This window comes from Natator depressus, chromosome 8 (genome assembly GCF_965152275.1).
Source record: "Natator depressus isolate rNatDep1 chromosome 8, rNatDep2.hap1, whole genome shotgun sequence".
In the NCBI taxonomy this organism is placed as follows: Eukaryota; Metazoa; Chordata; order Testudines; family Cheloniidae; genus Natator; species Natator depressus.
This window is the reverse complement of record NC_134241.1, coordinates 68,369,040-68,383,292: the sequence shown is the minus strand read 5'-3', so window position 1 is coordinate 68,383,292 and position 14,253 is coordinate 68,369,040. Positions and strand designations below refer to the sequence as shown.

At 44.4% G+C, this 14,253-nt stretch overlaps 1 long non-coding RNA gene across 1 annotated transcript; it reads right to left on the bottom strand.

Moving 5' to 3' along the window:
• Window positions 1-644: 644 nt before the first annotated feature.
• LOC141992883 (uncharacterized) lies at window positions 645-2,182 on the bottom strand. The gene is made up of 3 exons (XR_012640683.1): window positions 1,969-2,182; window positions 1,262-1,451; window positions 645-712 (listed from the first exon to the last, which is right to left on the bottom strand). It is a non-coding gene; the product is annotated as an uncharacterized LOC141992883 (long non-coding RNA).
• Window positions 2,183-14,253: the final 12,071 nt, after the last annotated feature.

Genomic DNA, 14,253 nt, shown 5'->3' with positions numbered 1-14,253 from the left:
AAACAACCCCCCAACTATACATCAGTTCTGCTTGAAGCACGTGACCACCTGTCACAAAGTTGGCATCATTGTGCAAGGTGGTTGTGAAATGTGTAACTCTTAACACCAGACAACTTTTAAATTAACATATAAATCTGAGACGGGTTTTCATAGCTCAGGTTTCTTATTTTCTGTGGATTATGATTATTCTCCTTTGATGTGAAGGACAAAAAGCATTGGACTGTTAAAGAGTGAAAAATATGGGCCTGGATTATTCGTTGCTTTATCCTGCCAGGATGAGGCTTGACTCTGAAAGTCAATCATAGGTTTTTCTCTCACATGGAGTCTATAATGATAAGTATAATGATAAGAAGATGACAAATTCTGCCTGAATGGGGAAGAATTGACTTCAGAGTTCACATTAATAGTCACAATTCTCCTTAATATTTTAAAATGTTTTTTATGAAAACAAAATTTTAAAGGAATGTTACTGCTCATGAACTGATAGCAGTAGAACCTAAAGTCTACTGATTGTCCTCAAAACCAGAACAGTGCTGACAGAAGTAGGGCAAGCTTCCTTAGACAGACCCATCGCTGACATGGAAGGATCACCCTGAGGAGTGGGAGAGGGTAGCTCAGTCTCTATCCCAGGTTCATGCTTTGCTTTCCTGCTCAGATGGAGATTAGTGCGAGAACTAGAGTGAACGCCCTGTGAGGGTCACTGTCAGGGAATCTGCAAAGGAGAAGACACAGAGAAAGCATCCGCATGTAGAAAAGGCAGCAGCTTAATATATCTTAATATATGCCTCCATCTTAGTCCCAGCTCTGGCTACACATTTTAGAAAAACTCCTTCAGCAGGAGAGGCTTAGACCATACAAAGCACAGTACCCATACAAAGACACAGATTCATTGCCTACCAATTAATGTTGCACATTAATTTCACTGGTTGTGAAATCTGGATCCTCCATGTGCTTCTAACCCTACTGGTCTGAGTAGGCCAGAAGTACAGCCAGAAGTATAGGAGCACAGTCCTCTCTCAAAGTCTCTAAGGGCTTATCTACATAGGGATTTTTTTTAACTTGGGGGGGGATTAAAATACATTGAACTAAAATAATTATTTGTTTGAAATTATCTGGCAACTTTTTGTGAATTGGACCATCAAAGTGGATTAAGTCCATTTTGGGATGAGTTAGTCTGGAAGTAGGTTTGTGTGGATGCATCCACATTTCAGATAAACTTTTCAGGGCATTACTTCACATCTGGATTCACTTGTGTGTTTACCTGTGTGCTCTCTATTGCTCTGAGGTCATGTTTACTGTATATTGCCACATCTTTATTTACGGGCACTCAGACAGGTGGCCCCCATTTGCAAGAACACACTCCTGTAGTTTCTTGTCCTTCTCAGTATTATAACAGCCAGGCCTTGGGCCTCCATGTGGACCAGTGCTCACATAATGGATTACCTTGAGAGCTGGGAGAAGAGATAAATCAGCATGTATCAAACAAAGCAAATGCTGGAGAAGGATCAGTTCCTCATAGAATATCAGGGTTGGAAGGGACCTCAGGAGGTCATCTAGTCCAACCCCCTGCTCAAAGCAGGGCCAATCCCCAACTAAATCATCCCAGCCAGGGCTTTATCAAGCCTGACCTTAAAAACCTCAAAGGAAGGAGATTCCACCACTTCCCTAGGTAACGCATTCCAGTGCTTCACCACCCTCCTAGTGAAAAAGTTTTTCCTAATTTCCAACCTAATCCTCCCCCACTGCAGCTTGAGACCATTACTCCTTGTTCTGTCATCTGCTACCACTGAGAACAGTCTAGATCCATCCTCTTTGGAACCCCCTTTCAGGTAGTTGAAAGCAGCTATCAAATCCCCCCCTCATTCTTCTCTTCTCTTTTCCATAGCAAAGGAAAGGAGCTCCAGCAGAATTATTCAAAAACAAGGACAGCAACAAAACTTCATCAATTCACCCAGTACCTGCTCTTACCATCATCACGAGCTGTTTCGGATTTATGTCAGAAAGGTCACTACCAAACCCCAATTTTTTTGTGTACAGCACCAAGCTTAACTGCCACCAGGACTTGGATGAGATTTCTCTGGAAAGCCAGATCTCTTCTCCATGGAAGAGCCCAAGCAGACCCTGTGGAATAGACAACTTCCAAAACTCAGGCAGACACCAGCATCAAAGTGTCAGGAAGGAAACTTCTATCACAATGTATTATATTCTATATTAAAATTGAGCTATATATTGGGATTAGACAATTTCTATTCCAGGTACCGGAGGGCTGTTGTCATTTGGGATAGATGTGAATTAGAATTCTTTCCCCCAAGTCTACTGGTTTTTTTATCACCTTCTTTCCCCCCAATGCTCAAAATGCTATCCATGATTGGAAAAATTAAGCTTTACAGCTTTTCATTTTCTGAAATATTAAATCCCACATCCATCAGCCAAGTTGGTCCCCCCCACAGCCTCAACCCCTTTCCTGTCCCAGTTAACTTCTCCTCTGCCTATCCCTCCTGGTCAACTCCCTCTCCCCCTCACCCCCCATGTTCACAAAGGCATCCACTCCAGTAGAATATCAGCTTTGGCAGGCTATTAGCTAGGATGGGCAGGAATGGTGTCTCTAGCGTCTGTTTGCCAGAAGCTGGGATTGGGTGACAGGGCGTGGATCACTTGATGATAACCTGTTTGTTCATTCCCTTTGGGACACTTGCCATTGGCCACTATCAGAGGACAGGATACTGGGGTTGATGGACCTTTGGTCTGACCCAGTATGGCCGTTCTTATGTTCTTATGACTTATTTCTCTGAAATATCAAAATTTTCTCTCTCCCTCCCAGTTGACCACAGGTGTTCCCCCGCCCCTCCCAGTTAAGCTGGTAGCACCTCTGGGGTCAAAAACACATTGTAATGCAGGCACAGGTATTGAAACAACAGATACAGAAAGAGAAAGCATAACATAAGAAATACTTTGCATCACAGTTTGAGCATTGTCCTGAGCTTGTGGCTGCCTTCCCGTCTTATAAGGTATATGTAACTCAGTTAATTGGTTTGACAAAAACTGGATTCAAGCTTGTTGCTGGATAAATGAGAGAAGGGGAAGATTCCAGTGTGCTCACCTCACCAAGGATATTGAGCCTTGTAATTAGACAAACCCTGGGGGATGGAAGGCTGACTAAACCAACTGGAGTGAGCGATGTAGAGGAATACTGTAAGCATTGCTTAGAGATGTTTAGCTTGTAATGTGAAGACATTACCCAAACCATCTGCCCAGTTAGCATCCGAAGCAAGAGACTCATGTATCTTGTGTGTAATGATTTTTCTGTCCTTAGAACCTGAGAACAAAGGGAACACTATCATATTCATGGTAACAGATCGTTTCACTTGATACACACAAGTGTTCCCCATGAAAGATCAGTGTGTTACCACTGTAGCCAAGATATTATGGGACAATTACTTTGTGCGTGATGGTTGGCCTGCCAGAATTCACTCTGATCAGTGGTGTGACTTTGAAAGTAGACTTATCAAAGAACTACTACAAATAATTGAGGTAAAGAAATCCTGAACCTCTCCGTATCACCCACAAAAAGACCTACAACCAAAACATTTCAACGGGATGTTTTTGAGCATGCTTGGGACTCTTATTATGAATTATACCTAATTGGTCACGCACACAAACTGCTGCGAATTATACCTCACAGGTCACGCACACAAACTGCTGCGAATTATACCCAATGGGTCACGCACAGTTCGAGTCTAGGCTGAAGCACACTCTCAGCCCAATACAAAAACACAAATGGAGCCAACATATTTCACAACTAGTGCATGCTTATAATTGTACCAGGGACATTGCTACTGGATTCTCCTCTTGTTACCTAATGTTTGGGAGGGAAGTGAGAATACCTGTGGACATTTGTTTTGGAGTTACTCCAGGTGAAGGAAGCTCTGAGACATATCTTCAATATGTAAAATAATTAAAGCAACACCAGTCAAACACCTATCAACTGGCTACAGATGCAGCAGCAAAGACTGCAACTCAGAATAAGACCTGGCATGATCGGTGCATAAGGGAGCAAGAACTACTTCCAGGCAACTGGTCTTTTTTAAGGAATTTGGGAGTAAAAGGGAAGAACGATCTGGCAGATAAATGGAAATCAGAACCTATGAGGTTGTTCAGAAATATATTGGCTCCAGAGAGAAGGAAGGAAGGAGACATGTCAGAACTCTTCACGGGAATTATTTGTTGCCTATTGGGCAGTTGGTACGTTAGGGTTCCTGAATCCCTTAAGCAGTCACGTAGAGTCACTACCACTTAGTACCTAAGAACCCAGGCCATTGAAACCCACTACAGCCAAAGCAGAGGGACACCAGGTAAGGCTCCTATTGATGATCTGCTGCCCTTAGGGGTACAGCAACCCATAAAACCCCCTTGGTGGCACCATCAGGATTGTGAAGTAGAAAAAAAAGCTGTCCATATTATCCCTTCTGTTAGTCAGCGTGGATAGAGGACAGGTCCTAGAATGGTATGAAAGGGATGAAGACACACAATTCTGATCCCAATCCAGTTTTCTAACACTCCAAAATTAACAGGTGTTTAGATCTGGGGCGTGGGTTCAGCCTATTATGAAGCCAGGAACCATCATCTCTGGAAGTCTTCTGCACAACTGTTTCCACAGTGGTTGAGAGTTAGATGTACAGTCCCAACACCACAATTTAGGTGATGGCTGAAGAGAGGCAATAGTTTACGGAACTTCTTCCATGTTGGAAGAATAGTAATGAATATGTATTATGTCTTTTATTAAACAAGATGAATGACTAGGCTTTAAAATAGAAAATAGCATTTGTTTTTATTCAACTTATGGTGGTGGTTCAGACAGTATCCTCAGTTGGTAATTATTTGAAAATCATTTAGAAATTGCTATTCATTTGAAGCCAATGGTATTGCATGGATGTAGCTGTGGGTAAAATTTGTTGTTGTGGGTTTTTTTGCAGATGCTTCTGCAATCAGAACCCAGTTATTTATCAGTAGTGGGCGAGGATCAAAGGGAGGAATGTTAAGTCATTCATTGTCTGGGTACACTGCAAGGAGGACAGGAGACATTTGTTCTGGATTTTTATCAGGCTGCAACTTTATTATATAGATGTCTGGGACTACCCGGCAGACAAAGTGTACAGTGCAGGCAAATCCATGCTTATTCAAATCAGTTCTCCGGGGCTTCCACCAGCTCCCCTTTATCTCCATCCAGGTCCCCCAGCCGACCCATGGCTTGGATCTTACCATCCACCACCCTCATAAGGGGGTTAAGGTGGGCTATGAGAATGGCGGGGGAGGGGAGGGGCTGGCTCCCTGCCATACCAATCAGAGGAGGATTTGTTCCTGTTTCTAGGATTTCAGCAACTGGATCCCATGACAATTGAATTACTCTAAAGATAGGTACCCATCTGACAAAGACAGACTGAGGAATAGAAGCATATCATCTTAAACAGAAGATTACTAATCTTGTAAAGGTTGCAGTCTGTGACCCTGCCCATCCTCCCTAAAAGTTCTTCATAAGGTGGCAGTGGTTTCTGACACAACTGCTTTTGTGGTGATTGTCTGGGTACACCACAAGAAGGACAGGGTATACTTGTTATGGATTTTAATCAGGCTGCAATTTTATTATATAGATGCCTGGGACTACCTGGCAGATAAAGAGTACACCGCAGGCAAATCCATGCTTATTCAAATCAATTTTCTGTGGCTTCCACCAGCTCCCCTTTCTTTCCATCCAGGTCCCCCAGCCAACCCAGGGTTTGGACCTTACCATCCACCACCCTTGTAATAGGATTAAGGACGGCTATGAGAATGCGGGGAGGAGAAGGATTTGGCTCCCTGCCGTACCAATTAGAGGAGTCCCCAACCCACTCCCCCGTTCTGTTCCTTTATCCACTACCTCCTTTTAAGTCCTTTACCAGGCATTTATCTGGTCACTGGCTGCCTTCCCTATGGAGTACCTGCACTGAACATCTGTCACAAGGAGACACCAGCAATCTGCTTGGCTACCTCCCCCCGCAACCCAGCCGGGTTCCCAGACATCTCCAATGGCCTCTTGCCTTAGCAGCCTTACTGGGAGAAAGAACCCACTGTCCCATGTGCGATTGTCAAGGGGCACCAGCAGCTCCATTATCCTTGACCCAGTACTGCAACAACTGTCCTCCGTGGAGGGCTGTATAGGTGACCCACTTTCTGGATCCTTGAATTGGCAAGACTCCTCAAAAGAAAACAAAATAAACAACTTGCAAGCTGGAGCCAAAAATCTCCCTTCCACTGACATCATATTCAGAGGTTCCAGAGAGCCAGCGGCATCTGCTCAGGTTCACTGCTAGCCCCTGGTGCAAGCTCATAAAGTCTGTCAAACTGGAAACAAGACAAGGCGTCTGCTATGCCATTATCCATGCCCCGCACATGCTTGGAAGAAAAACAGATGTTGAAGGTTAAACATTGTAGAACAAACACCCTTACCAATTTCATAACCCTGTGCGATCTGAAAGTTTGGCAATTGATAACCTGTACCACTGCCATGTTGTTACACCAGAAGAACACCCTTTTATTAGCCAGCTCCGATCCCCAAATCACCACTGCAACTAAAATGGGGAAAAAGTTCCAAGAAGGTCATGTCACGCACAACCCCGTTTTGTGTCCAGGTGGCAGGCCTTTTTTGTGCACACCATTTGCCTTGAAAAAACACCCCAAAACCTGTGCCCCCTGCCGCTTCTGAGTGGATTTTTAACCCCCCCTTGTAATAACCATTCCTCCCTCCGCAATGATACCCCATTAAATTGACTCAGAAAACTTTCCCACAACCTCAAGTCTTCCTTCATCTCTCTAGTGACTCGTATGTAATGGTGTGGCCTGGCTACGCTGGCCGTTGCCGCTGCCAACCAGGCACAAAACGCCTGCCCCGGGGCAACAACCCTGCAAGCAAAGTTCAGGTATCCCAGAATAGATTGCAGTTCCTGTAGCATGAGCTTTTTAGCACCCACTGCTCTCTGGAGCAACCCCAATAGCTCCTGGAGCTTATCCTGAGGGAACCGAGATACACCCTCCCTGGTGTCCAGCTCAATGCCCAGGTACGTCAATGTAGTGGAAGGACCTTTTGTTTTTTTCCCTCCCCTAGGGGTACCCCCAGATTTTTTGCCAGGGCCTGAAATGTGTCCAACAGGTGAACACACTCATCTGAACTGGCTCGCCCTGTGAACAAAAAATCATCCAAATAATGCACTACTTGGTTTAGTCCCGCTGACCGCACCACTGCCCAGTGCAACATTGTACTGAATTTCTCAAAAGCTGCACAAGATACTGAACAGCCCATGGGCATAGCCTTGTAGAAATAAAATTGCCCCTCAAAACAGAAACCCAACAAGTCAAAGTCCAATGGGTGCACCGGCAGTAGCGGGTATGAGAGATGATGAATTAATCGGTATGTCCCTGGGGTCTTCTTGGGGACCAACCCCAGGGGGGAAGCTCTTAAATGTGCTATAGGTAATTGATCAAACGGCCCAGTTATCCTGCTCTTCTTTAATTAGTGTATAATCTTTTTTTTTAAACAATATGTCCCCTCCAAGCTACTGACTTTAAATTGTTTGACATTAAATGAGCCCTATTTCCCACAAAAGGGATCCAAAACCCCTCCCACAGAAATGCCCCATCTGCCCCGTTAGGGGAATCCCATCAGAGAACCCTTAACACATCCAGCCTAACTGGCATTGGAGCCCGTGCCCATTGCACCACCCTCAGCTCCTCCCCCTCCTCAGCTTGCGCTCTGTGTCCCAGACCCTGTTCCACGCGCGCCAAACCTGCGTTTGGCACTTGCACCACCCACATTCCTGTTTCCTCCCTGTGATCCTTCCTTCCCGCTCTGGCACGAACGGGCTGAATGAGTCCCAAAACATGTCTCGCAAACATGCCTGTATCTACAGGTGCTGCGAAAACAACTACTATCATTAAATACCCAGGAATATTGTTACGTGCCTCGGGCCCCTCCCAAGCTTGCTGCCGTATGAACAAACCACTGTCTGTGTGAACTCCTGGCGCCCTTGGTGTCATCCACTCCAACTACAGTGTGTGATGAGGTGTGTCCCATCTTATCCCCGTTTGTGTTGCTGCCCTTAATCGAAACTGCTCATTATAATTAAACCAGGACATGCCCCCAAACATATTGTGTGCCCGCCTAATTATGTCCATATACTTAATCAAGGCAGGGCTCCTCTCAAGGGAGGCCTGTACTGTAACACCCGCGCAGATGAGGAAGGCAGCCTCCCAGTTTTCCCATATTCTCGGCACCCTTGGCCTCTTGGGCGGCTCGCTGTTTTGCTTGCCTTGCCCATGTTTACTGTCTGTCAACACCTCCCTGTGCAATAGGGATAATATGTCCACGTATTCGCCTCTCAGGATTTTATCTTTAGTTGTACTGAGTAGGTGAACTCCCATCGGGATGGCCACCCCGGCATAACCATACTCAGGACTGCATGGAAGGAGTTCTGCAGAGCCCTGCTCCACCATAGACTCCCCGAAAGTCTCTACTCTGTCCCATGACGTTCCATGCTCTGATGGCCAATGAGTCCCCATGTACCTTGGGGCTTCATTCCCAACACAGGCTTCGCTACCCTTTCCGGGGGCCTGCCCCTGTCCTGCTGCCCAAACTTGAGCCCATGCTGAGCCTACCCTGTCACCCTGTGCAGGCCTCTCACACCTAGCTGCCTGAAGCTGCTGCAGTAAATGCAAATTAGCTCACAGCAACTGTGTCTTACCATCAGTGCCACCACTGAAGGTGCCACCTCTAGGTGGGTCTGCCCAGGCTTCTGGACCTCCCACTCTTGGGCCCAGCCTATTTACTACCCAGACAGGCTCGCTCCTGTCCCCCTCAGGTGAACTCACTGAGTGACTGGTTGAGCACGATCCCTGCACCTCACTGTGGCCCCTGCAACTGCCACCTCTTGCCAGGCTAGAAGGCTGGATACCACCTTTGCCACCCATCCCCCACAACCTCTGTCTGGTTCAGATCACACTCACCCCTGGGATCCGCATTACTGCCATCCCTTGTGCTCAGTGGCGGAGAACAGCCTGGTTCTGGGTGACCTTGTGCCCTTTGGAAGTGCTGTAATGCTGCGGAGAAAACCTCAGAAACAACTTCACTGGCCATTTGCTGCACAGCTCTGTTGACTACCCCATTAATCCACACAGCCTGCCCCCTTGCATGCGTGGACGCCTCCCCTCGATCATTTCCCTCCCTTAGTCCATGAGGCTGCCCTGGGTTATTGAACACAGCACCCTGGGCATTAGCAAGTGCGGTACTGGTGAGCACCCCCTGCCCCTGCTGCCGTACTGTCTCCCTTACTGTCTTCCAGCCCTTGGGCTCCATTGGGACTGCCCTGTGCGGCAGCTGCTGCCTCTGCTTGTCCCCTTTCCAGCAAAGGTGCAGCAACCTGCTCACAGCCAGAAAGAACTGCAGCCTGAGAGCCCATACATCTACTTGCAGCACGGCCGGTACGTGAAACAGTTACATTCCCTTGTCCCCTCCTCCCCCTCCCAATGCACGGTGATTGTTTCAGACGCTGACTAGGGTCACTTGCCAGTTCACCTTCCCCCACTGCAGCTGGGGCAGGGGGATGCTAGTTCCCCGTCTTCCCACTCTCCCCTTCCTGCGTGAGCCTGAACCCCGCTGCCTCATGACTGCAGCCGACGCCCAGCAGCAGCTTCACTTGCTAAATCACCCCCCTTGTGTCCTAATTTGCCTCTGCCTGCCCTTCCCTGTACCTAGGCCAGGGGGTAACAGCCCCCCTTTTTTTTCCTGTGCTCACCCTTTCCTGGGCCGCTGAAGCCATGCTGCTTCATGATCCTGTTTGCTGGCTTACTTGCTGTGGGGAACAAAGAGACTTGCCCCACCCTTATGCCCTTCGGACCTCACATTTCAGCGAGAGTCATTGCTGCAAAGCTGACCACGAGCACCGTTTTTACAGCAGTTTCTGTCGTTCTTCCTCCCTCTCGTCTCCCAGCATAAAGCAGAGCTGTCCTTCCCGGGTAAGCCCCAGACAAATTCTGCCCCACCTTAGCTGTGGTCAGTCATTCACAAATGGAGATCTTGTAACAGGTATTATTTATTATTAAATTCTGGCAACTTGCTCGGGGATGTACTGGAAATAAATATACAGCCCAGCCTCCATACATTTAAAGTGTTAAGAGTCCTGTCCTCTGATAGTTATATTAATAGAAATTTCTTTATTTCCATGTGTAGTCTTACTGTAGTCCGATCACGATGTAAGAGACAGACTCAGATATGAAAAGACTTACTGAAAGAACCAGAACAGAAGACATGCTTAAGCAGTTTTAACATTCTACATAGGAACATAAGAACTTCCATATTGAATTAGACCAGTGGTCTGTCTAGTCCAGGATCCTGTCTCCAACAGTAACATTATAAGGTGCTTCAGAGGAAGAAACGCTGCAGCTGGCACTTACGGGATAACCAGCTTCTAAGGAAGTTCACTATTGACCCCCATAAAGAAAAGGAGTACTTGTGGCACCTTAGAGACTAACAAATTTATTTGACCATAAGCTTTCGTGAGCTACAGCTCACTTCATCGGATGCATGGCTTCCAACCCAAGTTTAAAGATAAATATGTTAAGGTGTTTTGAGTACTGCAGAAGAAGTCATACAAGAAGGGGAGTAGATATTAAACAGGATTCAAATGAGAAATATGTTTATGGAATGTTCCATAAAGAGAAGTAGGAAAATTTTTGTAGACAATCAGTTCCTGTTGTAATAACTGGAGGTGACTTCCAAGAAAAGCAGAAGGTGCTAAAATGAGCTACAAGGCTTTTAGGCATATTAGTATCTCTGCCAGCTGAGCAACTTTCTATCCAAGCTTTTAGGAGGCTTGTGTAGTTTAACTCAATCTTTCATAGAATGCATTGTCTTGTCAGCAAAAGATTAGGATTTCAACATAGTACAGCCCCTTAAGTGAAAATTTCAATTACTTCTTGATTACTTAACTCATATTTCTTATGATTTTCAATCCAATACCCAGAATTGGAAATGAGAGAGATCTTTTGGATGAAGCATGGACTTTTCTGTTATGATTCCTATTCAGCTGCCTCAGAAATGGTCTGTTTGAAATTGAACATTTATTTTCCATGTGAGTGTTCATTTAAACTGCATTTCATCCCTCATTTAAATTTCTGATCTACCTGATACTGTTTTATGTATTGCTCCAGTTTCTCTTGCAATCATCCAAATGACTCTTTCTGATTTTGTCTGACACTGTATTAAAGTAGACCTCATTCTTGTTAACAGTAATAAGTGCTAAAAGTGGTTGAATGCTGCTTCCAATGAAGACAAATGACTGAGGGAAATGCAGTGACTAAACACACTGCAAAGCTAAAGACTGCCTTAATGGTTCAAAATCAGCTTATGAGGATGGAATGATTTCACTGACATACACTTGAGATGGACCTTACTGATTTCACACAATAACTTGCTTAAGATACCATATTATTGTCATTTCACTAAGAACTACATGGTAAAGGGTACACTGCATTCAATAGCTCTGGCAGCATTCATGCCTATAAAACCTAATTTTACTCCTGGGTAGGTCCTTAGTCTAAATTATTTCACCACCATATCCTTATTGGGGTGAATATATGTGGGCATAACATTTATTCCATAAGTACTTTTAAATAAAAACTAAAATGATCAGAATTTCCTATGAGAATATATGTAACATAGATAGCGGATAGTTCATTTCGCAGCTGGTGAAATTACAGGGTGATTCTCTTTAGCTTAAGCTTTACATATTATATTCCCTAAAATGTCAGCTTTAAGATAGCACAGCTTACTTTCCAGTGACATCAAGCATTTATCGAAACGCTATATTGTGGACAATATTTTTTTCATCACAAATTATTACATCAGTAGTGTTTACACAGCTGGAATGAATTGTGGCTCAGGATTTCCATCGTATCTTTTTTAAACTTGCACATACAAATCATCTTCGGTAGGAACACCATTAGTGTATGAACTTTTATTCTCATAAAATATGGTTGAAATTGGTTAGAATATTTTGAGCTCATAGCAGCATAAAAACACCACTTTTTTTGGTGGTGGATGGGGCACTCAGCTTTTTGCATTTTTTTGATAAGTTTACAATTAAAAACCCCTTTAAAAGCTGGCTTTGTTTTCCAAAAGGCATTTTGCAAATTACACCATCATATTGTTTTGTAGTGTATGACATTACTATGATTAGTTGGACTTAGGCACACAAACTTCTGGTTCCAGAATTCTTTGCTTTAAAAAGTTAAACTGTATAAATATTGCAGAGTGGGTGGCACCAGAGTGGTTGTTTCTACGAAACTCAGGTCACCCATACTGCAAGAATTACATGAGTTTAGTGTGATTTAGGGATTGTCATAAATATAAAGGGAAGGCTAACCACCTTTAAATCCCTCCTGGCCAGAGGAAAAAACCCTGTCACCTGTAAAGGGTTAAGAAGCTAGGATAACCTCGCTGGCACCTGACCAAAATAATCAATGAGGAGACAAGATACTTTCAAAGCTGGGGCTGGGGCTGGGGGAACAAAGGGTTCTCTCTGTCCATGTGTTGCCTTTGCCGGGACCAGAGCAGGAATGCAGGCCAGAACTCCTGTAGAGGGTTAATAAGCAATCTAGCTAGATATGCGTTAGATTCTGTTTTGTTTAAATGGCTGATAAAATAAGTTGTGCTGAATGGAATGTATATTCCTGTTTTTGTGTCTTTTTGTAACTTAAGGTTTTGCCTAGAGGGATTCTCTATGTTTTGAATCTGATTAACCTGTAAGGTATTTACCATCCTGATTTTACAGAGGTGATTCTTTTACTTTTTCTTCAATTAAAATTCTTCTTTTAAGAAACTGGTTGCTTTTTCATTGTTCTTAAGATCCAAGGGTTTGGGTCTGTGTTCACCTATGCAAATTGGTGAGGATTTTTATCAAGCCTTCTCCAGGAAAGAGGGTGTAGGGTTTGGGAGGATTTTTTGGGGAAAGACGTTTCCAAGCGGGCTCTTTCCCTGTTATGTATTTGTTAGACGCTTGGTGGTGGCAGCAATAAAATCCAGGGGCAAAAGGTAAAATAGTTTGTACCTTGGGGAAGTTTTAACCTAAGTTGGTAAAAATAAGCTTAGGGTTTTTTTCATGCAGGTCCCCACATCGTACCCTAGAGTTCAGAGTGGGGAAGGAACCTTGACAGGATTGATACACACATAGAGTAAATGGCAAAGTAATGTCAAGGTTTGTCAGGAAAATTATGAGTCTAAACATACTCCTTTGCATCCTTGGGAGTGGCCAACAAATCCACATTGACTATGCTGGACCATTTATGGGATATGTTTTTAAAGTCAATAGATGTGATTCTAAGTGGCCTTAAGTAGTCAGTGTGAATTCAGCTAATTCAGTGCAGATGGTGGAAGTGTTAAAACAATTGTTTATAGTAATGAGACTTTCTGAATGGATTGTAAGTGACAATTGAACTCAATTCACATCCAAAGAGTTTCAATTGTTTGACACGTTTCATGCTATTTGTTTTGACAAGCTGCCTACCAGGAATGCATTAGTAGAAAGGTTTATCCACACATTTAAGTAAGTGATTCATGATATGGCTCCATATAAAGGTAGCTCACAATACAATATTGTGCATTTTCTGTTGACCTATAGAAATGCAGTACATGCCACCACAAATTAGATGCTAGCAGTAATTTAAGGTCTCACTTGGACTTGTTGAAGCCCAATCTGCAGAGGGACATTCTTAAAAAATAGTGTGAGCAAACTCCTGACTGTGAAGTTTTCGTAGGGAAGAAAAATGGAAGAGAATGTCTACACTGCCACTTTCAGTGCTAAAACACCCCCCTAAGCGACAAAAGTTTTGGTGCTGGAAAGCGCTAGTATAGACAGCGCTTTATCGCCGGGAGCCACGCTTCCGGCGATAAAGCTACCACCCCTCAATCGGGGTGGGGTTTTTTATCTCCAGGAGAGCTCTGCCCCAGCAATAAAGTGTTTCTAAACTGCCCACATCACAGCACTGACAACCAACAGAATTTGTGGAAACATGGACTAAGTCACATAATGTCTTCTGAGATAGAAGCAGTGCTGTATGTATCATGTGGAAGACACATTAAACCCACTTTTAAGATGTTCTGCACCAGTGATGCCTATTGGGAATACCAAGATTACAGTACAGCTGTAGACAGTGATTTGTAATAATCCC